The sequence below is a fragment of the Suncus etruscus genome, chromosome 6 (genome assembly GCF_024139225.1).
Source record: "Suncus etruscus isolate mSunEtr1 chromosome 6, mSunEtr1.pri.cur, whole genome shotgun sequence".
Classification (NCBI taxonomy): domain Eukaryota; kingdom Metazoa; phylum Chordata; class Mammalia; order Eulipotyphla; family Soricidae; genus Suncus; species Suncus etruscus.
Window position 1 is genome coordinate 96806963 of NC_064853.1, and position 23737 is coordinate 96830699.

Genomic DNA, 23737 nt, shown 5'->3' on the forward strand with positions numbered 1-23737 from the left:
ATGAAGAAAGAGAAACAAGGATTCAACTGCATAGAGATAAATTATGTTTGATCAAGCACTAAAAATATTCTGTATCTTGATTCTGCTGGTGGCTATACAAGTGTATATGTGTCAATACCCATTAAATTTAACTTCTTTAAAGGTAGAATTTTGTTTGGCTTTTGTTTGGGGAGCCACACCTGGCAGTGTCCAGGGATTACTCCTGGTTCTGTGCTGAGGGATCACTCCTGGTAGTACTTAAAGGATTTATGTGCAGTACCAGGGACTGAAACAGATTGACTGCATGCAAGGCAAGTGCTTTGATGCCTGTCCTATTCCCCAGTTTGTGTGAATTTTATAGTTTACAAATTATATTTAAATAAAACTAGCCACCAAATAAGTAAACATATAAATCAATCAATCAGGCCCCTTCTCTCTTTTTCTTACTCCACTATTCAAAACTGAATCTCCCAATCTCTGGGCTCCAAGTGAATTTTTCCTGCAATTGCTCCGCAATAATTGACCAACAAAGCAGAGAGAGTACAGAAAGAGAGAAAACAGAGGGTAGAGTTAGGGATTTAAAATAAGTGAAAGAGACAGTTTAGAAAGCAATAAAAACCCACAATGAAAAAAAAAAAGAAAAGAAAAAATTCGCAATGATTTAATTTGTATTTTGGAGGTTGTAATATGTTCTAGCTTCATACATTTGGGCCCCAGGACACCCCTTAACAGGTCTTTTCAGGATCTGAAGATATATGAGAATGCAGCAGCAAAAAAATTCTCAAATCTGGGTTTACCTTGACTTCTGTAACCCAATAGGTTCTCTTTCATTTCACACACAGCTCTTAAAATAAACCTTTTATGAGCACCAAATTTTGGATCAAATTCTAAATCTGCATTTTCTAAGAGTTCCACTTCTTAAAGAATTTGAGTAGTCATTTTTAAAGTAAAGGATTTTCTGTCAAATTTCCTTGTTTTTTAAAATGGAATTTTTTATAGATTGTATTTACTTAAAGGGAAGGCTTGTGGTCAGAGCAATAGTACAGTGGGTAGGTATTTACTGTGATCATTCAGTGTAAAGCCAAGAATAATCTCAGAACACAGCCATATGTGTCCCTTTCCCCAAAAATAAAATAACAAAAAGAGAGAGAGAATTCATGGAGGATAAGCTATTAAGAACAATTTTCCTCCCCCGAGTCCCCAACACATACCCACTTGCTTGACAGACTCACTGTGTGTCTTTTCATTATAGACGACTCAAAAGGAAACCAGTAAGATGGAAAGCACAAAACACACAATTGTCTGTTAGCCTTTCTGATGATGCTTACCAAACTGTCCAACACTTCACCTCTCATTTGTATTTCACTACTATTATCTAAAATCATAGGCAACACTCTTCTGAAAGCATGTTTATATCCTGATAAAAATTAGGGAAATTACTTTTAAAAAAAATTGTGATCTCATAGAGAAGACTTTGGGCAGAACACATTACACTTCAAAGGGCTTTCAGATGAGGGTGCAAAGTTTATAGTCCCCCTAATGTCATACATCTTTTCAGTGACTCACTTTTAGCACAGCATTTTTCAACCACTGTGCCACGGCACGCTAGTGTGCCATGAGATATTGTCTGGTGTGCCGTGGGAAAAATCCCAACTTCATCCCTAACATGCAAGAGCGCCGGTGAATCTGGACTCTGGAGGATTATTGCAGACACAGCCCAGAAGAGCGCTGAGTGATGGATCTGGAGGAGACATGAGCAGAAGAGTGCTGAGTGTGCCAGACAGCAGCTATCTAGAGGAGACAAGTGCAGTATGTACTGAGTGACAGTGAGACAGGAGCAGATACTGCAGTGATGAGCAAGATTTTGAAAAGGAAAGAACTGGACTCTGAACAAAATTCGAAGCCAGATGAGAGCCCAAGTATGAGTGAGGATCAAAAGAAAGCAAAGATGGTTAGCTCAAGCAAATTCTCTGGCACAAGGCAATGTAGCAAAAGCTGTATTTCATTTGGATTTACTTTCACCGGAGATGCAAAGAAACTAACTCCACTGTGCGTGGTGTGTGGTGAAAAGCTATTTAACAGTGCTATGGTCCCAAGTAAACTTAAACACCATCTCCAAACAAAACACCCTTCACTTCAAAACAAGAATGCAGACTTTTTTATTTGCCAGAGTGAAAACATGGAGGAACAGGCAACTTTCATGAGAAAAACCACAAAGGTAAATGGAAGAGCTCTTACAGCTAGCTATCAATTTGCCGAACTTATAGTCAAGTCAAAAAAAAGTGGCACACTGTGACAGAGACATTAATACTTCCTGCCTGCAAAGCTATTGTAGAGGAGATGCTCGGATCTGAAGCACCTAAGGAAATAGCCAAAGTTCCTCTCTCAGACAACACAATTTTCGGATGTATTAATGACATGTCTGAAGACATTGAAAGTGTGTTTTTGGAAAAGATCCAGATCAGTGAGAAATTTGCATTGCAACTTGATGAGTCCTCTGATATCAGTGGACATGCTCAACCCTTATCCAATGTGTGTTTTGTGGATGGTGATGCAATTAGAGAAAACTTCTTTTTTAAAAGGCATTGCCAGATAAAACAACAGAAGAAATTTTTCGGATCACATCAGAATACCTTGAACAGAGAGGACTTAATTGGGAAAACTGCACAAATGTCTGTACTGATGGAGCTGCAGCCTGATTGGGTGCACCAAAGGCTTTGTAAGCAGAGTAAAGGAAAAAATCCAGATGTGCTTGTTACACATTGTTTTTACACCGTGAGGCCCTTGTAGCCACGACATTACCAGTAGACCTAGTTACTGTATTGGATGATATGTACATGGTAAACTTTGTAAAGTCATGACCCGTGAAAAGCAGCAAGTTTGCAGTTTTGTGTGAAGAGATGGGAGCAAAGCATAAAACCTGGCTGTTTCATACGGAGGTCCATTGATTGTCACATGGCAAGGTCTTGATTAGTGTGTATGAGCTGCGGGAGGAACTTAAAGTGTTTCTGACAAACGAGAGGTCAGATTACACAAAGCTGCTTGCAAGTGATGAGTGGTGTGCAAGACTGGAGATATTTTTCATCATCTGAATGAACTGAACACACGAATGCAAGACAGAAACAAAAACCTGCTTACAAGTATAGATAAAATAAATGAATTTCGTTCAAAGGTGCAACTCTGGCATCAAAACATGGAAAGAGGCAATCTTGAAATGTTCACAGTCACCAAGCAATGCAAGGTGTTCATGCTGTTGCACTTTGTGAGATATTAATTAAATATTTAAAAACTCTCAAAGAGAATTTGTCATTTTATTTTTTTTTCAGTCTCCACTGAATGCCTTGACTGGATTACGAGACCTTAAAGCTCAGCATCAGTTGATGGAAAGGACATGACTTTACAGGAGCAGGAGGAACTAACTGAACTGAAACAAAATCGTGGTTTCAAGCTAAGATTTCCTGATCTACCATTGAACAGTTTTTGTTTGAATACTGCCAAGGAGTTCCCCGTTCTGGCAAACAATGCTATTTTGACATTGCTCCCATTTTCCAATACATATCTGTGTGAGATGAGCTTTTCAAGCCTGATTACTATAAAAACTAAAAACAGAAAGAGACTGAGAGCTATTGTTATAGAGTTAAGTGTGCATCTTTCTTCAATTCCTGCCAGAATATCAGCTTTGTGTTCAGCCAAACAGGCCAGGTTTTGCACAGAGTAAGTGAACAGAAATATGAACAATTGCTGAAGAGAGCCCTGTCCTGTGTTTCTCTATCTTTTCTGAATCCTTGAAGCTCTCCTCAGAGCCCTAGGAAGCAAACCCCCCAAGAATTGCATTCTAAAGCTACCCAGAGAGCAAGTGACTGAGTAAGAAATGGCTGACTGTGGGGATTGCCAGGTGGAGTTCTGATTGCTCTACCTTCGGAGTCTCCACCCTGCTGTGCTTCTTCTAAGGAAACAGAGAACCTGAAGGGAGCCCTGTTCTGTGCTTCTCTGTCTTTTCTGAATCCTTGAAGCTCTCCTCAGAGCCCTGGGAAGTGAACCCCAAAAAAACCTGCATTCTGAAGCTACCCAACGAGCGAGTGAGTGAGTAAGAAATGGGTGACTTTACAAGGCCAGAAAGGGGAAGCCACTGAACTCTGCTAGAACTCAGATGCCAGCACCCCTATCTGCCTGTCTTCTGCACTGTGCTTTATTTTAGGCCTGATTTCATGCCCAAAAAGGGAAACCCGAAAAACAATCCAAAAGATCAACGAAAGCAGAAGTTGGTTCTTTGAAAAAATAAACAAGATTGATAGACGACTGGAAAACTAACAAAGAGAGAGAGAGAGAGAGATAAACTTGATAACTCATATTAGGAATGAAAAAGGAGAGGTCACTATTGATATGGTAGATATCCAAAGGGTAATCAGAAACTACTTTGAGAAACTCTATGCCATTAAAAATGAAAACCTGGAAGAAATGGATAAATTCTTGGACTCTTATAATCTTCCACGGTTAAATAAAGAGGATGTAGCATATCTAAACAACCTCATCACTACTGAGGAAATTAAGACAGTAATCAAATGTCTGCCCAAAAACAAAAGCCCAGGCCCAGATCGATTTACTAATGAATTCTTTCAAACCTTTCAAGTGGAACTACTACCAATCCTGGCAAGACTCTTTCATGAAATAAAAAAAAAAAACCAAAAACAGAAACACTTCCAAATAGCTTTTATGAAGCCAACATCACCTTGATACCTAAACCAGACAGAGATGCTACCAAAAAAGAAAATTACAGACCAATATCACTGATGAATGCAGATGCAAAGATCCTCAACAAAATCCTGGCAAATAGGATTCAATGCCTCATTAAGAAGATCATCCACTACGATCAAGTAAGTTTCATCCCAGGAATGCAAGGATGGTTTAACTTCCATATATCTATCAACATAATACACAACATCAACAACAAGAAAAATAGAAATCGCATGATCATATCAATAGATGCAGAGAAAGGTCCAACACCCATTCTTGATCAAAACTCTCAGCAAAATGGAAATGGAAGGAACCTTTCTCAGTACAGTTAAGGCCATGTACCACAAGCCAGAGGCAAATATTGTCCTCAATGGAGAAAAACTGAAAGACTTTCCTCTAAATTCTGGCACAAGACAAGGCTGTCCTCTCTCACCACTCCTATTCAACATAGCACTGGAAGTACTTGCTATAGTGATTAGGCAAGAAAAAGATATCAAGGGAATCCAGATAGGAAAGGAAGAAGTCAAGCTCTCACTGTTTGCAGATGACATGATACTCTACTTAGAAAACCCTAAAGTCTCTACGAAAAAGCTTCTAGAATCAATAGACTCATATAGCAAGGTGGCAGGCTACAAAATTAACACACAAAAATCAATGGCCTTTCTATACACCAATAGTAATAAGGAGGAAATGGACATTAAGAAAACAACCCCATTCACAATAGTGCCACACAAACTCAAATATCTTGGAATCAACTTGACTAAAAATGTGAAGGACCTATACAAAGAAAACTATAAAACTCTGCTCCAAGAAATAAGAGAGGACATGCAGAAATGGAAGCACATACCCTGCTCATGGATTGGCAGGATTAACATCATTAAAATGGCAATACTCCCCAAAGAATTGTACAAATTTAATGTGATCCCTCTAAAGATACACATGACATTCTTCAAAAAAGTGGATCAGGCACTTTTGAAATTCATTCAGAACAATAAACACCCTAGAATAGCTAAAGCAAACATTGGGAGAAAGAATATGGGAGGAATTACTTTCCCCAACTTTAAACTGTACTACAAAGCAATAGTTATCAAAACACCATGGTTTTGGAATAAAGATGGGCCCTCAGATCAGTGGAATAGGCTTGAATACTCAGAGAATGTTCCCCAGACATACAATCACCTTATTTTTGATAAAGGAGCAAGAAATCCTAAATGGAGCAAAGAAAGCCTCTTCAACAAGTGGTGTTGGCACAACTGGCTAGCACTTGCAAAAAATTTAACTTAGACCCCCAGCTAACATTATATACAAAGGTTAAATCCAAATGGATGAAAGACCTCGATATAAGACCCAAAACCATAAGATATATAGAACAACACGTAGGTAAAACACTTCAGAACATTGAGACTAAAGGCATCTTCAAGGAGAAAACTGCACTCTCCAAGCAAGTGAAAGCAGAGTTTAACAGATGGGAATATATTAAACTGAGAAGCTTCTGCACCTCAAAAGAAATAGCGCCCAGGATACAAGAGCCCCCCTCCCACTGAGTGGAAGAAACTATTCACCCAATACCCATCAGACAAGGGGCTGATCTCCAAAATACACAAGGCACTAACAAAAATTTACAAGAAAAAAACCTCTAATCTCATCAAATGGACAGACACTTTTACAAAGAAGAAATACAAATGGCCAAAAATGAAAAAAATGCTCCACATCACTAATCATCAGTGAGATGCAAATCAAAACAACTATGAGGTACCATCTCACACCCCATCACTACTGAGGATGGCACATGTCACAAAGAATGAGAACAAGCAGTGTTCGTGGGGATGTGGAGAGAAAGAAACTCATCCACTGCCATCTAGTTCAACCTTTATGGAAAGCAATATCGAGATTCCTCCAAAAACTGAAAATCGAGCTCCCATTCGACCCAGCTATACCACTCCTAGGAATACACCCTAGGAACACAAATATACAATACAAAGACCCCTTCCTTACACCTATATTAATTGCAGCACTATTTACCATAGCAAGACTCTGGAAACTGCCAAGATACCCTTCAACAGATGAATGGCTAAAGAAACTGTGGTACATATACACAATGGAATAGTATGCAGCTGTCAGGAGAGATGAAGTCATGAATTTTTCCTATACATGGATGTACATGGAATCTATTATACTGAGTGAAATAAGTCAGAGAGAGAGAGAGAGAGAGAGAAAGACGCAGAATGGTCTCACTCATCTATGGGTTTTAAGAAAAATGAAAGACATTTTTGCAATAGTAACTTTCAGACACAAAAGAGAAAAGAGCTGGAAGTTACAGCTCATCTCACAAAGCTTACCACAAACAGGGATGAGTTTAGTTAGAGAAATAACTATGTTTTGAACTATCCTAATAATGAGAATGTACGAGGAAAATAGTAAGCCTGTCTAGAGTACAGGCAGGGGTTGGGTGGGGAGGAGGGAGATTTGGGATATTGGTGATGGGAATGTTGCACTGGTGATGGATTGTGTTCTTTACATGACTGAAACCCAAACACAATCATGTATGTAATAAAGTTGTTTAAATAAAAAGAAGAAATATGAACAATTATAAAATACTTTACTATTTCATAATAAAGTAATTATAAAATAATTTCTCTGTGTTTACTTGATTCCTATTCAAGAGTTACTTTATATATAGTCAATATAGGCACAGGGTTAATTTTTTTTAACATTTTCTAATGGTGGTGTGGCTCGTGATTTTTTTTTAAATATGCCTTTGCACAAAAAAGGTTGAAAAACACTGGTTTAGTAACTGCTTCTTTTTTCTCATAAGTGAAGGTCAGAGGAGATATTATATGGAAAAATGCTTTTAAACTCTGAAATAATACCTGCAAATGTGGCTGCTATTGAACAGATGCTAAGATGCAGCGAGGGCCCATTAAAGTATGACCACTGGCCTTGAATGGAGACACGTAAAAACTTGTTAGCAGTTAAGCTTTTTATTTCTTCTTTATAACCAATCTATAGGGTTCCCCTTACTCTCAGACAGACCCTATATGAAGGGCCTAGACAAAAATATACTTTAAGAATTCTCTTCTGGATCCCAAAGCCACATCCTGGTCAGAGTCATCAGGCTGGCTGAGGTCAGCTAGTCAGTCATTGGTGTGTCCTGAGAATCCAGAGATCAGCACTAAAGCTAAGCCTCCCATTGTATGGCCCAAGATTCAGTGGACTGACTCACTGACTCACTGAATCATTCACTGACTCACTGAATTGCTCCCAGGAGGCAATCTGCCAGCAAGATTTCTCCTAGAACTTATTCATTTTATATTGAGGAGTCTCCGGTTAAATTCACAAAGGTGCTAGGGGGAAAGAGGATTGAAGTGAAGAGAAATGAGATCATTCAACTAAGATCCTTAAAGACTAAGAGGGCATCTTTAGATGGACATAAATAAAATGTAAGAAATAAATTTCCCTTTTCTGGGCAACTTGTTCTGCCTCTGCACAGAGTAACTGCTCCTATCTCTGCACAGCGCTCTCTCATTCTCTGCACCCCCTCCCCTCCCCTCCTCCACTTGCTTACCAGATAGGATCTCCTGTCTCTGCCAGATACCTCAATCAGTCATTGGCCATGAATATAAGAGTGAGCTAGAGAGACAATATGACAGCTCAGGACCTTTCTCCACCCAAGTTTCATGAATTTTCTATTTAGGTGATTTTAGAATTGCTATCTTTGAGCACCTGCCCCTTCAGGTAGTTTACTAAGCTAAGAGTATTCTCCTCTTATTTCATTTAAAAGTACAGAAAAAAACACTGAGAAACTAGTATTACTATTTCTCTTATGAGAAAGTTTTGGTTAAGGACAGAGTGTTGGATTGAACTAATACACCAGAGAGTCAGAAATTTGAAGGTGTGACTTTAAGACTTCATTCACTATGCTGCTTGCATTTAACAAGGAAGCTCAGAGGCCCAAAGGGTAATTCAGTGGCATGGAGCACTGCCTTGCAAGCATGAGGCTGTGAGTTCGATGCCCAGTGCTTCTTACATACAAAACTCTGCTGTCTGGGATTCCCCAATGCCAGATCAGTGCTAAAACAGTGTGTGATCTCCAGTGCACACAGTCAAGTACTTACAGGCACTGAGACTATGATGCACAACCCCTTGGAGCCTTGAAACGGAATGTGTTGAAGCACTGTGGCCAGAAATGTGTCTGAGTATCAAAGACTCCTGGAAAACAGTATTACTAACATCTACACAAACACCATAACTAAAGAAGTGCAACTCCCAGCAGAAAACATCACAACCAAATGTTTGAGCACCAAACCAAGGGTGTGGGTAACCCAATGACAGTGCAACAACAAATGCAAGGGGAAGGAAGGGGGATAAAAATAACAACTAATAAAGAAAGTTCATGCTTCTTGCAATTGAATTTTAAGTATATACACAAGAGAAGTGAAAATGTTATACCTACATAAAAATCTGAACATGCTGATTTAGCAAAGTTATTTGTAGTCATTAAAGAGCAAGCAAAAATGTGAAAATAGCTCTAACGTCCACCAGCAGATGAATGGCACAGAGCCAGTGATATGACTCTGTTACAGCATATGCCTTTCATGCACGAATCGAATAACCTGGAAACATTTAAAGATACAGGGTTGTTTCTTAGATGATGAACATGTTCTAAAATTGGGGTTCAGGAAGGTAAGACCCTTGCCTTGCATGCAGCCAAGCCTCACTTTAATTCCTGCTTGGTGCCCTATACACTGCCAGAAATCACTACTGAGCACAGAGTCAGGAATATCCCTTGAGCAATACTGGGTATGCCCCTAAAACCCTGCCCAAAAGATGACTTGAAATGGGCTATAGATTCTAAGCTCATTTTAAAGCCCACAAAGTTCTATTTGGTTTTTATTTTTATTTTTATTTTTTGGGGGGTCACACCTGGCAGCACTCAGGGGTTACTCCGGGCTCTATGCTCAGCAATCACTCCTGGCAGGCTCAGGGGACCATATGGGATGCCGGGATTCGAACCACTGTCCTTCTGCATGCAAGGCAAACTCCCTACCTTCATGCTATCTCTCCGGCCCCTTGGATTTTATTTTATAGAGAAAAACAATACTTGCTTTTATCTGCTTATATTCTAATAAACTCAAGTTGTATGTATTGGAAAAGAAACAGATGACAGACAAGGAAGCTAGTTCTATCCTGTGAAGACTGAGAAGCAGAAGTTTTAGAACAATTGATCTTAGACAAGTTGTTTAGCTTTTCTGAGCCCTACTGCCTTGTCTGTGATTCAGAAGCAAGCCCATTTCTCTGGATGTCCCAGTGTACAGGAAAGCCAACCCCTGTCCCTCCCAGTTTCCTTTTCCCACCGGTTCTAAAAATGCATGATTTTGAGATCTAAGGCTTGAGTGCAGAAGTATAAGTGTCTGGGGACAGAGAGGTTTCTCTTATGCTGAAGTGATGCTTTAGATCCTCTCTCCTCTGCCTACCTGGGGTGCCCTCCAAAAGACTAGAAGGAGAATTTGATGATTCACTGCTCTCTGTCTTTTGAAAGCAGAGATATCAAAGAAAACTCACTAAATAGAGATTAGTAAACAAGGGAGATTGCTGTGGACTCTAGGAAAACTCAATACCTTGGAAACTAATGGGGCGCTTGAACCAGAAGGAAGTTAATTGATGGTCTGATTCCTACAAAAATGTGGCATTTTTCGAAGGTAGTGACAGGGGTGGATGATGTGCTCTAGTACAAACAAGCAACTCTCAAAAATGCAGAGATGCTCTTCTGAAAGCAACTGGGGACACAAAAAAGAGACATTTTATGTTTTGTTTTGAGGCCACAGCTGGCTGTGCTCAGGGCTTATTTCTTGCTGTGTTCAGGGATTACTACTGGCATGCTTGAGTGACATATATGGGGTACCAGGGATTAAATGAGGGTTGTCAGTGTGCAATGGAAACAGACACCTGGTCTCAGGACATCAGGCACCAGGTATTCAGCTCAGGGAGGACAACTTCACTTACCTCCTTTTCAAAAAAGTTGTTAAATATGTTTTTTTTTTAAAGGAAACTAAACAATGTGGTAACAGAGGTACTTAACGTACTAGGAACTTATCTTAATGTAATCATGAGAGAATAGTATAATTGATCTTCATTCTTTGCAGCTTGCAAATTTTTTCCTCACTTTAAAAATATTTTAAAATATATGTAGATGCAACTTTCAGCTATATGGATGGAACTGAAAGATACTATGTGAAATGAAATAAGCTAAAAGAAGAAGGATAAATACAGAATGATATCACTTATGTGCGGTATTTAGAGTAACTGCATGAAGAAATGCAATGGTCTAAAATGGGAGTTATCTCAACACCTCTGGACCCAGAGTATAGTGAAAGAAGGAAATAAATTGATTGGAAGAAGAGAGAAACAAATATGAAAGTATATGGGCCAGGGGCCAAATGGTCTCAGATGCATTTGTGTTACAAAAGGACATTGCTAAGTATCAAAGCCAAAGACAACAACAATGGAATAAAGATACCCAAACTTTTACAATATAACTTTAAAATGGGCCTTTTATACTGGCGGGCTGCAAAGGATGTTGGTCTGGGAAGCATTCTGGAAACATTGGCAGAGGGAGGTGGATACTGGTGATGGGATTGGACCTGATTCATTGTATGTCTGAAACCCAATTATGAAGGGCTTTGTAAATCACAATGGTTTCAAGAACATTAAAATTTTAAATAAAATAAAACGTATGTAGTTTTGGGGCTACATGCAGCTGTCCTAGAGACTTACTCCTAAATCTGTGCTAAGAGATGATGGAAGAATTCTGAGCATTCATGCAGTGCTGTGTGGATTGAATTCAGGGTGACAGCATGTAAGGCAGGTTAGTGCTTTACCTGCTATATTATCTCTCTGACTTTTAAAATATATTTATGAACCCCAAATTACTAATCATGGGGCTTAGTTTTAGGTATCAATGACAGGAGTGTGTGGAACAGAGAAAAGCAAGTTCTCTCAGTGCACATACACATGCATATATACAGCTAAGGAAAAACACCTGGCCTTTTCTTTCTTCTCAGACTATAAAATGGAATCTTTCTCTGGGCTTTCTTCTTTCTTTGTTTCTTTGTTTCTTTCTTTCTTCTTTCTTTCTTTCGTTCTTTCATTCAATCATTCATTCTTACTTCCTCCCTCCCTCCCTCCCTCCCTCCCTCCCTCCCTCCCTCCCTCCCTTCCTCCCTCCCTCCCTTCCTTCCTTCCTTCCTTCCTTCCTTCCTTCCTTCCTTCCTTCCTTCCTTCCTTCCTTCCTTCCTTCCTTCCTTCCTTCCTTCTCTCTCTGTCTTTCCTTCTTTCTTTCCTTTTTTCCTTTGGGCCACACCCAGTGATGCTCAGGGTTAACTCCTAGCTAAGCGCTCAGAATTGCTCCTGGCTTGAGGGATGATATGGGAGACCAGTGTTCGAACTCAATTACATCCTGGATCAACCACATGGAAGGCAAATGTACTACAGCTGTGTTATAGGCCTGGGCCTGCCTTCCTTCCTTCCTTCCTTCCTTCCTTCCTTCCTTCCTTCCTTCCTTCCTTCCTTCCTTCCTTCCTTCCTTCCTTCCTTCCTTCCTTCCTTCCTTCCTTCCTTCCTTCCTTCCTTCCTTCCTTCCTTCCTTCCTTTTCTTTTCTTTTTGCCAGTGCTCAGGAATTACCTCTGGCTCTGCAATCAGAAATCATTTGGGCAGGCTCAGGGGAACATATGGGATACCAGAGATTGAACCCAGGTCAGCCATGTGCAAGGCAAACACCCTACCCGCTGTGCTATTGCTGCAGCCTGACTTTATCTTTTCTAATATCCTAGTAGTATCTGTTTTTTATATTCACCATAGTTTCTTTATCCACTCATCTATTCTTGGACACTTGGGTTATTTCCAGGTTTTGGCTATTATGGCAGTGTTGCAAATAACATAGGGTTGCAAATATATTTTCTTCATTTTGCTTTGCTTTTGGGTCCTTGGAATATATTCCAAGAAGAAGAGTTTCTGGGTCAAATAGAGGCTCAGTTCCTTTTTTTTTTTAAACGAATCTTTCACACTAATATTTTTTTATTTTTATTTGCTATCATCACACTAATATTTAAGATATATAGTGACAATGCATCAGGGGCATTCCCACCAATAGTATTGTCCTCCCTCTACCCCTATTCCAGCATGCATCCCATATCTCCCTCAGTTGCCCCCTGGACAGCTAATGTAACTGCTCCCCTCTGTGTACAGCTTGTTGTTGATTGGATATCAATTCTGTTGTTGACTTTGCATTTGGTGTTTGAGTCTGATCATTTTTTATTTCCACTCAATATTCATACGACTATTTGGTCCTGCTACCCTCCATCCCACCCCCTCAATTCATGAGGCAGAACAAGATGATTCAAGTTATGTGGTCCTGTTGGAAAAAAACAACAACAGCAACAACAAAAAACCTGGGAGGATTCCATCAGAGGTTATAAATATCAATTTAAATGAAGAAAGGGGAAAAAACAGAAAAACAGAAAACAAAGAAACAAAAAAACAAAACAATAATAGCAACCACAAAAAAGCACTCAGCTACTAAAACAACCACCATCATATAATTGCCATGAGAAAGAAAGAAACTAAAAATAATAATAAAAATAAAAAGGAAGAAATAAAGAAAAATAGAAAAGAGAAGAAAAGAAAATTAATAAAAAGAGGAAAAAACAAAAGAAAACAAAGGAAAGAGGGCTGATGTTGCAAGGTATTGTGATTTTTTTGTTTTTGTTTTTGCATAGGCACAATATAATTGGGGAAATTAAAAAGGGAATTCCCTTAGCCTAAGATATATAGGATTTCTTTGCATACTGCCATGGGAACAACTACAGGCTCCATCCATGCTCATTTTCACACCTCAAGGTCTTTTTATGGTGCCAGGAAACTTTCTGCTCAGTTATAGATGATAATATCAGGCCTCTGTAGCTAGAGATCTTGGTATTTGCACAGGTCATAGGACAAAGGCTAGAATAGCCTTTCTTTTTGGTTCTAGAAGTTCTGTTCCATTACTGTTGTTGTAGCCAGTCTTCTGTAATTAGTGGTCTTGGCTTTTGCTCAGTTCTTAGGATGATATCTAGGGTGAAGTCTTTCATTATGGTTCCAGAAGTCACAGTTGTCAAAGTCAGACCTCTGGAATTAGAGATCTTGGTTTTTGTACAAATCCTAGGCCTAGGCCTAAGCTAGGATCTTTCTTATTGGTCCCACAATAAATTCTGCCCAGTCATGGTTGTTAGTCAGTCTTCTGTAGTTAGCGATCTTGGTTTTTGCACAGAGCAAAGGACAACATGCCTTCTGATTTTATCTTACCATTAGGTGATGAGATAGGGCAACCTGTTCTTAGATCAAGTTGTTACCATTTCCTCATTGTCAGGGTGTCATATCAAAACTGGTGCAAGTTGGTGCCAGAGCAGTATTAGGAATTTCCCAGGGGTGGGGGGAAGTTTGGTATAATTCTCTTATCAAATGGTTGGTAAGTAAAAAAAATTTCTCCCAATTCATGGACTGTCTGTTTTTGTTTGTTTATTTTTGGGTCACACCCGGCAGCGTTCAGGGGTTATTCCTGGTCTGTGCTCAGAAATCGTTCCTGGCAGGCACACAGGATCCATCGTCCTGGATTGGCTGTGTGCAAGGCAAACACGCTACAGCTGTGCTATCTCTCCAGCTCCAATGGACTGTCTTTGTAACCTGGTCATCATTTCCTTTTAAGTGCAGAAACTTTTTATTTGTTTGTTTTTGTTTTTGGCCACACCCTGTGACACTTAGGGGTTACTTCTGGCTATGTGCTCAGAAATTGTTTCTGGGTCAGCCACAAGCAAGGCAAATGCCCTACCACTGCGCTACCTTTCCAGTCAGCTTTCTAATTTAATTTGATTCCATTGTTTTTTTCTTTGATTCCACTTGTTTGGTCAGTGATGTTTTATTCTTAAAGATGCCTTTACTTTCAATGTAATGGAGAGTTCTGACGGTTTTTCTCCGTATATCTGTGGATTCAGGCCTGATATAAAGGTCTTTAATCCATTTTATTTTATTTTTTGCATGGTATTAGCAAGAGGTCTGAATTCTTTTTTTTTTTTGCAAGCACCTGACCAGTTTTCTCTTTTTTTCTTTGTTAAAGAATTTGTTCAACTATTTGAAGTTGAAAAAAAATAATGTCTCTCATTTACTTTTTACTAATAGTTGCATTAGAATGGAAGATTATTGTTCCATATAAATTTTAGGAGTGTTTAGCCTATTTATTTGAATAATGCCATGGGTATCCTTATAGTACTGCATTAAATCTGTAGAGTCCTTTAGAGAGTATTACCATTTTGATTATATTAATCCTCTCGATTCATGAGCAAGGGATGTGTTTCCATTTCTTTGTACTTTATTTCTTTAAGTAGTGTTTATAGTTTTCTTTTTTTAAAATTAAACACTTCACAAGTCTTTTATTTACTTATTTATTTATTTATTTATTGGACCACACTTGGCTGTGCTCAGGGGTTACACCTGACTCTGTGCTCAGAAATCACTCCTGGCAGGCTTGAGGGATCATAGGGGATGCCTGGAATCAACCTGGTCTGTCCTGGATCTGCCATATGCAAGGCAAATGCTCTACTTCTGTATATCTCTCTGGCCCCTATAGTTTTCTTTGTATAGATCTTTCACTTTATTTTTTTGTTTGCTTTTAAGCCATATTTGGTAGTGCTCAAGGTTTACTCCTGTCTCTGTGCTCAGGGATCATTTTTGGTGGGTTCATGGGACCATATTAGATACTGGAGCTCAAACCCAGGTTGGCTACATACAAGGTAAGCATCCTACTCACAATACTATCACTCCATCCCAGTTTTACACCTCTTCTATTAAGTTGATTCCAAGATACTTGATTTTCAGAGGCACATTGTGAATGGGGCTGTTTTTTTTTAATCTCTCTCCTCTCATTATTTCCATATAGGAAGCCATTGAGTTTTGTATATGAATTTTGTAGCCTAGGAGGGTTTTTTTTGGTAGAATCTTTAGAATTTTCTAAATACCATTCTTATCATCTAGTCAAATAGTGAGAGTTGGACTTCTTCCTTTCCTATCTGGATGTCTATGCTCTCTTTGTCTTGCTTAATTACTTTGGCAAGTACTTCTAGTACTATATTGAATAGAAGTGGTGAAAGTGGACAACCTTGCCTTGTTCTTTGATCTTAGAGGGAAAGAGTTTAGCTTTTCCCCATTGATTATAGTGCTTGATATGGACTTGTGGTAAATGTCTTTGCCTATATTGAGACAAGTTCCTTCAATTCCCATTTTATTCAGTTTTTATAATGAATGGCTGCTGGATCTTATCAAAAACTTTCTCTCCTTCTATTGATATGATTGATTTTTATATTTTATTGATATGGTGTATTATGCTAATTATTTGCATGTGCTAAACATGCTTGGGGGGCAAATCCCACTTGGTCATTTTGCATGATCATTTTTTGTTGTTATTTCTAGTTTTGGGTCATACCTAGTAGTACTCAGGTGTTACTCCTAGTTCTGTACTCAGGTATCATTCTTGGCAGTGTTCAGGGGAGCTTATGGGATGCCAGAGATCAAATTCAGGTTAGCTGTGTGTAAGGGAATTACCCTATTTGCTGCACTACTTCTTGGTCCATCATCTTTCTGATGAGTTATCGAATCCTATTTGCTAGTGTTTTGTTGAGAAGCTTTGTATCCGTTGTTAATCAGGGATATAAGCCTAAATAATATACTGTCTCGGGGCCGGCGAGGTGATGCTAGAGGTAAGGTGTCTGCCTTGCAAGCACTAGCCAAGGAAGGACCTTGGTTTGATCCCCTGGCATCCCATATAGTTCCCCCAAGCCAGGGGCAATTTCTGAGCGCTTAGCCAGGAGTAACCCCTATGCATCAAATGGGTGGTGGCCTGAAAAACCAAAAACAAAAACAAAAAAATAATATACTATCTCTTGAGTTCCTCTTTTTGCATTTTCTGATGGCAGCAAAATTCTTAACTCAATGTTCTTATTCATGCCACTTGATATTCCTATTTGGTGGTCTCAAATTACTCTAGATAAAGAAGGGAGACTTGAGACATACTTAGGTGTGAGCAATAAACAAAGGATGCTAATGTTTTGAACATGAGAACAATTAAGTATTATTGTGGCAGAAAAGTCTAGAGTTGTAGATTATCAGTCTAAATCACATTGGTTCTTTATTAAACATCTAGCAAGTCTCTTACATCTCTGAGCTATAAAATAAGGACAACAGTGCACTGCCTACCATTATGTGAAAAATGAGACTTAAATTTTGATCTTCATTAAAGTGACCTGACTTGTTTCCTTTAATGGTTCTTCGTCTGCATCTAAATAACATGATCATTGATCATTAGATAACATGATTGGTAAACAGATATTCACTTCTATCGGTACAGTGGGAAAATGGAAATCAAGAACGCAGAATGCTTTGCAAGGTTTTAAAATTCTAAACAAAATTTGACATTTAAATGCTTAAAACCACTTTTGAGCTAAAGTTGACTTAGTATTAGTGAAAGAATTCCAAAAATGCTTTAAAAACAGCTCTGGTTTTAGTAAAGACATGAGGTTGTGCAATCATCAACATTAATTCCAGAACATTTCATCACCCCGCAAGGAAATCCCCTCTCCCCCTTCTCCAGCAACAACTCATCAACCGAGTTTTGTGGACTTGCCTGTTTTGAACATTTTACCCAAATGGAATTCTGTAACATGTGGCTTTTTGTGTCTGACTTCTTTCACTCAGCACATTTTCAAACTTCATTCATTCAATTAAATCTGATTGATATTCTTTTCTTCTGGCTTTATGATATTTCACTGTATGGCTATACCATTTATTCATTTACTGGTTAATGGGCATTAAGGTTGTTTCCTTTTTGGTATCAATGCATGATTTTGCTACAAACTTTCTTGTACATGTTTTTGTATGAACATGTTTTCTTTTGGGGAAATACAGCTGGAAGTAGAATTACTGAGAATAAGGTAAATACTTAACTTTCTGACAAACTGTTAATTATTTTTCAAAGTGGTCACACCACATTATATTCCCACCATTAATGTATGAGGGATTTTATTTCTCAACATCCTTGCCAATTTGTTTAAAATTATTCTAATAAGGGGCCAGAGCAATAGCACAGTGGGTAGGGCATTTGCCTTGTACATGGCCAACCCAGATTTGATCCCTGGCATCCCCTGTGGTGCCTAAGCTTGCCAGGAGTAATTTCTGAGCACTGAGCCATGAGTAACCCTTGAGTGCTGCTGTGTGTGGCCCCAAAACAAAGCAAAAATAATAAAACAAAACAAAAAATGAGAGGTCAGAGAAATAGTATAGTGAACATACTTGCCTTGCATGTGGTGACTCAGATTTGATCCTCAGTACCCTATCTGTTTCCCTGAGCACTGTAGGAATAATTCTGGAGCACAAATTCAGGAGTAGCATGGAGAAACACTGGTGGTTTCATGTGAAAGTTTCATTTTGGTTCTAATTTTTATTTTCTTAATTTCTGAAGCATAACACCTCATGTTTTTATTTATTGGTCATCTGGACTTTTTATTTTGAAAATGTCTATTTAATCCTTTGATCTTTAAAAATGGAGTCTTAAAAATTTCTGTGATATGAATGGGGAGCTCTAAAGATAAAGTTTAAAGATAGGAGTTAAGTGACAGTACATTGGGTAGGGACCTTGTCTTGCATGTAACTAACCCAGGTTCTACTCCAGCATTCCATATGTAATACCACTGGGTGTGGCCTCAAAACAAACAAAAAAGATTAAAGACAACAAAAAAAATAAGACCTGACAGAAGCAAAACTGATTCATATTATATTTGAACCCTTGTACTGATCCATGTATAATGTCCGATTTAATTCCATGAATTTTGGGTCCATGAGCCAAAACATTTGAGGGGGTCATCTGGAGGATGATTCTACTCAGTACTCATGAACTGGACTTTCCCCCCATTCACTTTACTATATATCCCTTATGCACTACTCTGAACTGTGGGCATTGGGATAAGAATCAGGGATAGCTAACTGAGGCCTGAACAACTAGAAGGGCCACTCCCAACTCCAGAGGGCCTCTTGTCAGAAAGTTCAGACTACAGAGGTGTAGTCCCAGTACACTTATAAGTGCCATGATGTAAAATATAAAACAACAGAATAACCAAATCTACTGGGGCAGAGAGATAGCAAGCATCTTCAAGTGCCTAGTTATGACTCAATAGAGAATAAGAATTTCTGCATTATGCATAGGCAATGTTGCCATTTTTAGGTGCTGTGTAATTTTTTTGGGGGGGGTCATACCCAGCAATGCTCAGGGGCTACTCCTGGCTCTATACTCAGAAATCACTTCTGGTAGGCCCAGGGGATCAATGGGATGACAGGATTCAAACCACATCCTTCTGCATGCAAGGCAAATGCCTTACCTCCAAGCTATCTCTTGGCCCCCAGTGCTGTGTAATTTATTTTAATACAACATGCTTCCAAAATGCCTTTTTTTGGAGGGACTGCTGTCCCTAGGTCGCCAAGATTGTTCAACCAACATTGCATTTAAAATTAAGTATTATATTCATTTTGGTTTTGGGCCACACTATTGATGCTCAGGGTTATCTACTCTTGGCTCTGCACTCAGTAATTAATTACTTCTGGCCATGGTTGGTATCCACATGGGATGCTGCTAATTGAACACTAATTGACAGTATGCAAAGCAAGTGGCTTATCTGCTGTACTACTGTCCAGTCCTCTAAAAATTAAGTATTACAAGGGCCAGGAAGGCAGCTCCAAGGGTGCTGAAAATAGCCCCATTCATAGTTGAGGATGGCCTCAAAACAGAACTATGGGATGGAGAGGCAGTGTTATAACACTTGCCTTCCTTTTTTTTCAGACCTGGTTCAATACCCAGCATCACATATGGTTCCCTGAACACTGCTAGGAATGACCCCTGAGCACAGAGCAAGGAGTAGTCCCTTAGTATATTGGTATATTCCAAAAACAAATAACAAAACAAACACATTGGGGAATTGTGTAATCTGAGCAAGAAAGGTTAAGAAGAAATTAGTAATGATATATGAAGCTTCTGTATATATTTCCTATATGTCTTTTGAACATGAGTAATTAAATATTTTTCTATAAAAACCAATACTACTGTTCTAGTTAGGCAGAACAACAATATAATTGTTGACATCAAAGAGTTTCTATGTGTTAAAATGACTGCTTATAAGAGTCATAGTCATGGGCCAGACTGGGTAGGGTTCTTGCCTTGCATGCAACTGACCGAGATTTAATCTCTGGCATCCCATATGGTTCCCTGCTCCCACCAGGAGTAATCACTGATCACTGCAGGGTATGGCCCATAGACAACAACAACAAGAAAAAAATAAATAACAAAAAAGGAGAAGTGGTCACAATACTATGATGATAAATTACTGTAATCCAAGAACTCTCCAAGTGCTTCCAAATGGAAGAAACACATCAAGCATTAGAAATAGAAACCATAAATCACATTTATTGAGTACTTATTTAGTACATTAGATAAAAATGTCAGGATAAGACAAGAACTTAAGAAAGTAAATATATATTACTATTACTACTGATTCTAACTACAAGAGTAGTACACAAAGTCTGTCCAAGTCAGACTTTATTATGAAATTCTGATGCTAATCAAAATAATAAGCAATACATATAAGGCAATACAAAATTTCAAACTGTGCTTAACACCAGGAAATTAGCTAAAAATGGGTTGATAAATACCTTAGACATTAATATATTATACACGCATATTTCTTTAAAGAGTACTTAAAAATTACTAACAGTTTGATCCTACTGCTGAGAAATCTATGGAAAAAAATTATATATGCAGTTTTTCTAAGTAACATTATACCCCTTAAAGTCCATTTTTCATTTAAAATTCACTTTATTTTCCATTCAGATGACAATGAAATTCTCTTCAGAATTGTTTATATCTCTTTTGTCTGGTCATCTTCTTCCAGTTTTCTAATTTTATTTTTTAATCTCTCCTTAAGTTCTGCAATTTCAAAGCTTGTCTTTTTTCTTTTTAGCAGCTTCTAATTTTTCTTTTGTTTTCACTTCAAGTTATACAACTAAGGAAAATACTTTTAATGAATTATTTCACTTTTCCCACATGTCTAGCTTATGTCATAAAATAACAAGTATGCCATTTCTTTAGGCTTCTTTTCTATGATGAAATGTGAGTAACTTAAGATATGTAACATTAAACACAGGAAGGTGGGTAAAAAACGTCTGAACTCCCAGAGAGGATAAAAATTATTTTCTATAAGAAGGAAATTCTAAGGGCCATAAAAATAACACAGTGAAGAGGGCATTTGCTTGCACACTGACGACCTGGATTTGATCTCCAGCATCCCATATGGTCCCCAAGTCTGCCAGGAGTGATTCCTGAGCGCAGAGCCAAGAGTAACCCCAGATCACACCAGGTGTGGCCCAAAAACCAAAATAAGAAAGGAATTCTGGTCACTAATATTTTAATTTACGATTCAACTAATATTTCCTTTATTTTCATATACTTACCAAAAAAAAAGGAGATACACAATTCAGAGACATTCAACTATCTATGATAGTCTTTTTGTTGTTGTTGTTGTTGTTGTTTATTGGGTCATACCCAGCAGTGCTCAGAGGCCACTCCCGGCTCTGTGCTCAGAAATCACTTCTGGCAGGCTCGGAGGACCATACAGGATGCCAGGATTCGAACCACTGTCCATCCTGGATCGGTCACATGCAAGGTAAAAGCCCTACTGCTGTGCTATCTCTCCGGCCCTATTCTTCTGTTAAGTACTGGACCATGGTTATTGCTATAAATGTCCTATCTATTTTTCCCCCCAATTTGGGGGGGGGTTGGACCCCATCTGGTGAGGCTCAGGTTTTACTCCTGATTATGCACTCAAAAATCGCTCCTGGCACGGGGGACCACATGGGATGCCGGGATTCCAACCATCGTCCATCTTAGATCATCTGTGTGCAAGGCAAATGCCCTACCACTGTGCTATAATTCCTCCAGCCCCTATTAGCTATGATATTCTTAAATTTATACTTTTGTTTTTGTTTTTGGGCCATACCCAGTGGCCCTCAGGGGTTACTCCTGGCTCTCTGCTCATAACTCGCTCCTGGCAGGCACAGGGGACCACATGGAATGCTGGGATTCGAACCACCCTATTGGTCCTGGGTCAGCTGCTTGTAAGGCAAATGCCCTACCTCTGTGCTATCTCTCCAGCCCTTTGAATTTATTTTTAAATAAAAAACCTAAAACAAAAGAAAAAATTAAAAATCACATAATCATTTTAAAAATTCTTAAATTTATGTGCAGATAAAATTAAACTCAAAATGAAGTCCCTTTGTGTGTGTATATTTGTGCATGTCTTGAGCCATACCCTGCAGTGTTCAGGGCTTACTCGGTTGGCTGTGTGCAAAGTAAATTTCCTTCCCACTATACTATCTGCCTGGCAACCCATATATATATATTTTTTTTAATAAGATCTTTATTTAAGCACCATGATTACAAGCGTGATTGTAGTTGGGTTTCAGTCATAAACAGAACATCCTCTTCACTCAGTGCAACATTCCCACCACCACTGCCCCCTCCCTCCTTTCCTACCCTTGAATTATTTTTACAATTGCTTTATTAGATGTGAGCATGCATAAGTATATCACATATTTTATACATATATATATATATGAATTCATACAAGTTGTGAGAATAACAGAGCATGAACATGAGATCATTTGGGATCAAATCTAGGCATTGAGATATAAGTCATCTACTCTACAAATTGAACCACATCCTTAGCCTCCTCCTCCTCCTCTTTTCTTCTTTTTTCTTCTCTTCTTTTTCTTCTTCCTCCTCTTATTTTCCTTCTTCCCCTTCTTACTCTTCTTCACCTTCTTCTACTTTCTTTTTCCTCTTCTTTTTCTTCTTTCTTTTCATCTTCCCTTCTTCTTACTCTTCTTCACCTTATTCTTTTTACCCTTCTTCTTTTACTTTTTATTTTTTACCCTTCTTCTTTACCTTATTCTTCTTACTCTTCTTTTATGTCTTATTCTTCTTACTCTTCCTCTTTTTCCTCTTCTCACTCTTCCTCCAATTCCTCTTATTATTATTCTCTTCCTGGGTCTTTGGAATGAGTCAATGATTGCTAAGTTGTTTCTGTTGAGTTTATCAAAAACTTCTATTTTCATCTGTTCACATTCTTTGAGTAGTTCAGGCATTGTCTGATCATTTTTATAAGGTTCTCTTCCAATCTCTTCTGCTGCATGGAGTTGTTCTGCATCACATCATTCGGCTCACTGACCCTGTTTGCAGTCACCATTACTCCAGTGGAGAGGCTTTCCATCGAGGTTTTCAATTCATAAACAGAGTTTTTCAGACCTGTTATTTCAGTATGAAGTTTTCTAATTTCAATCTTTATATCCTCTTTTTTTTGGGGGGGGGTCACACCTGGCAGTGCTCAGGGGTTAGTACTGGTTTTACACTCAGAAATATCTCCTGGCAGGCTCAGAGACCACATGGGATGCCAGGATTCAAACCACCATCCTCCTGCGTACAAGGCAAATGCCTTACCTCCATGCTATGTCTCCACCCCCCTTCATATTCTTTTATTTGTGTTCCATCAAGTCTATCTATGCTTTCTTTGAGCTCCGTGAACATCCTCCATAATTCCTCTCCAAACATCTTATCTGAGAGGATACCTAGCTGTGTGGTACTTTTCAGGTCATCAGAGCAGGCAGGCATCTTCATTCACTATGCATGGGTTTGTCCTGCATTGTTTCCCCATTGTGACGCTTGTAGTGTGCTTTTTACTATGTTCTGAGGTGGGTTTGTGTTTTTAGTTTGGTTTTGTTTCTAATACCAAAACATGCCTATTTAAATTGTAATACCATAGACATCTTAAGAAAAGGACACCAACGCTTATATGAAAAGGGATTAAAAGATGTGCGTGGCCTCAGAGCAAAGCAGAGGGGCCA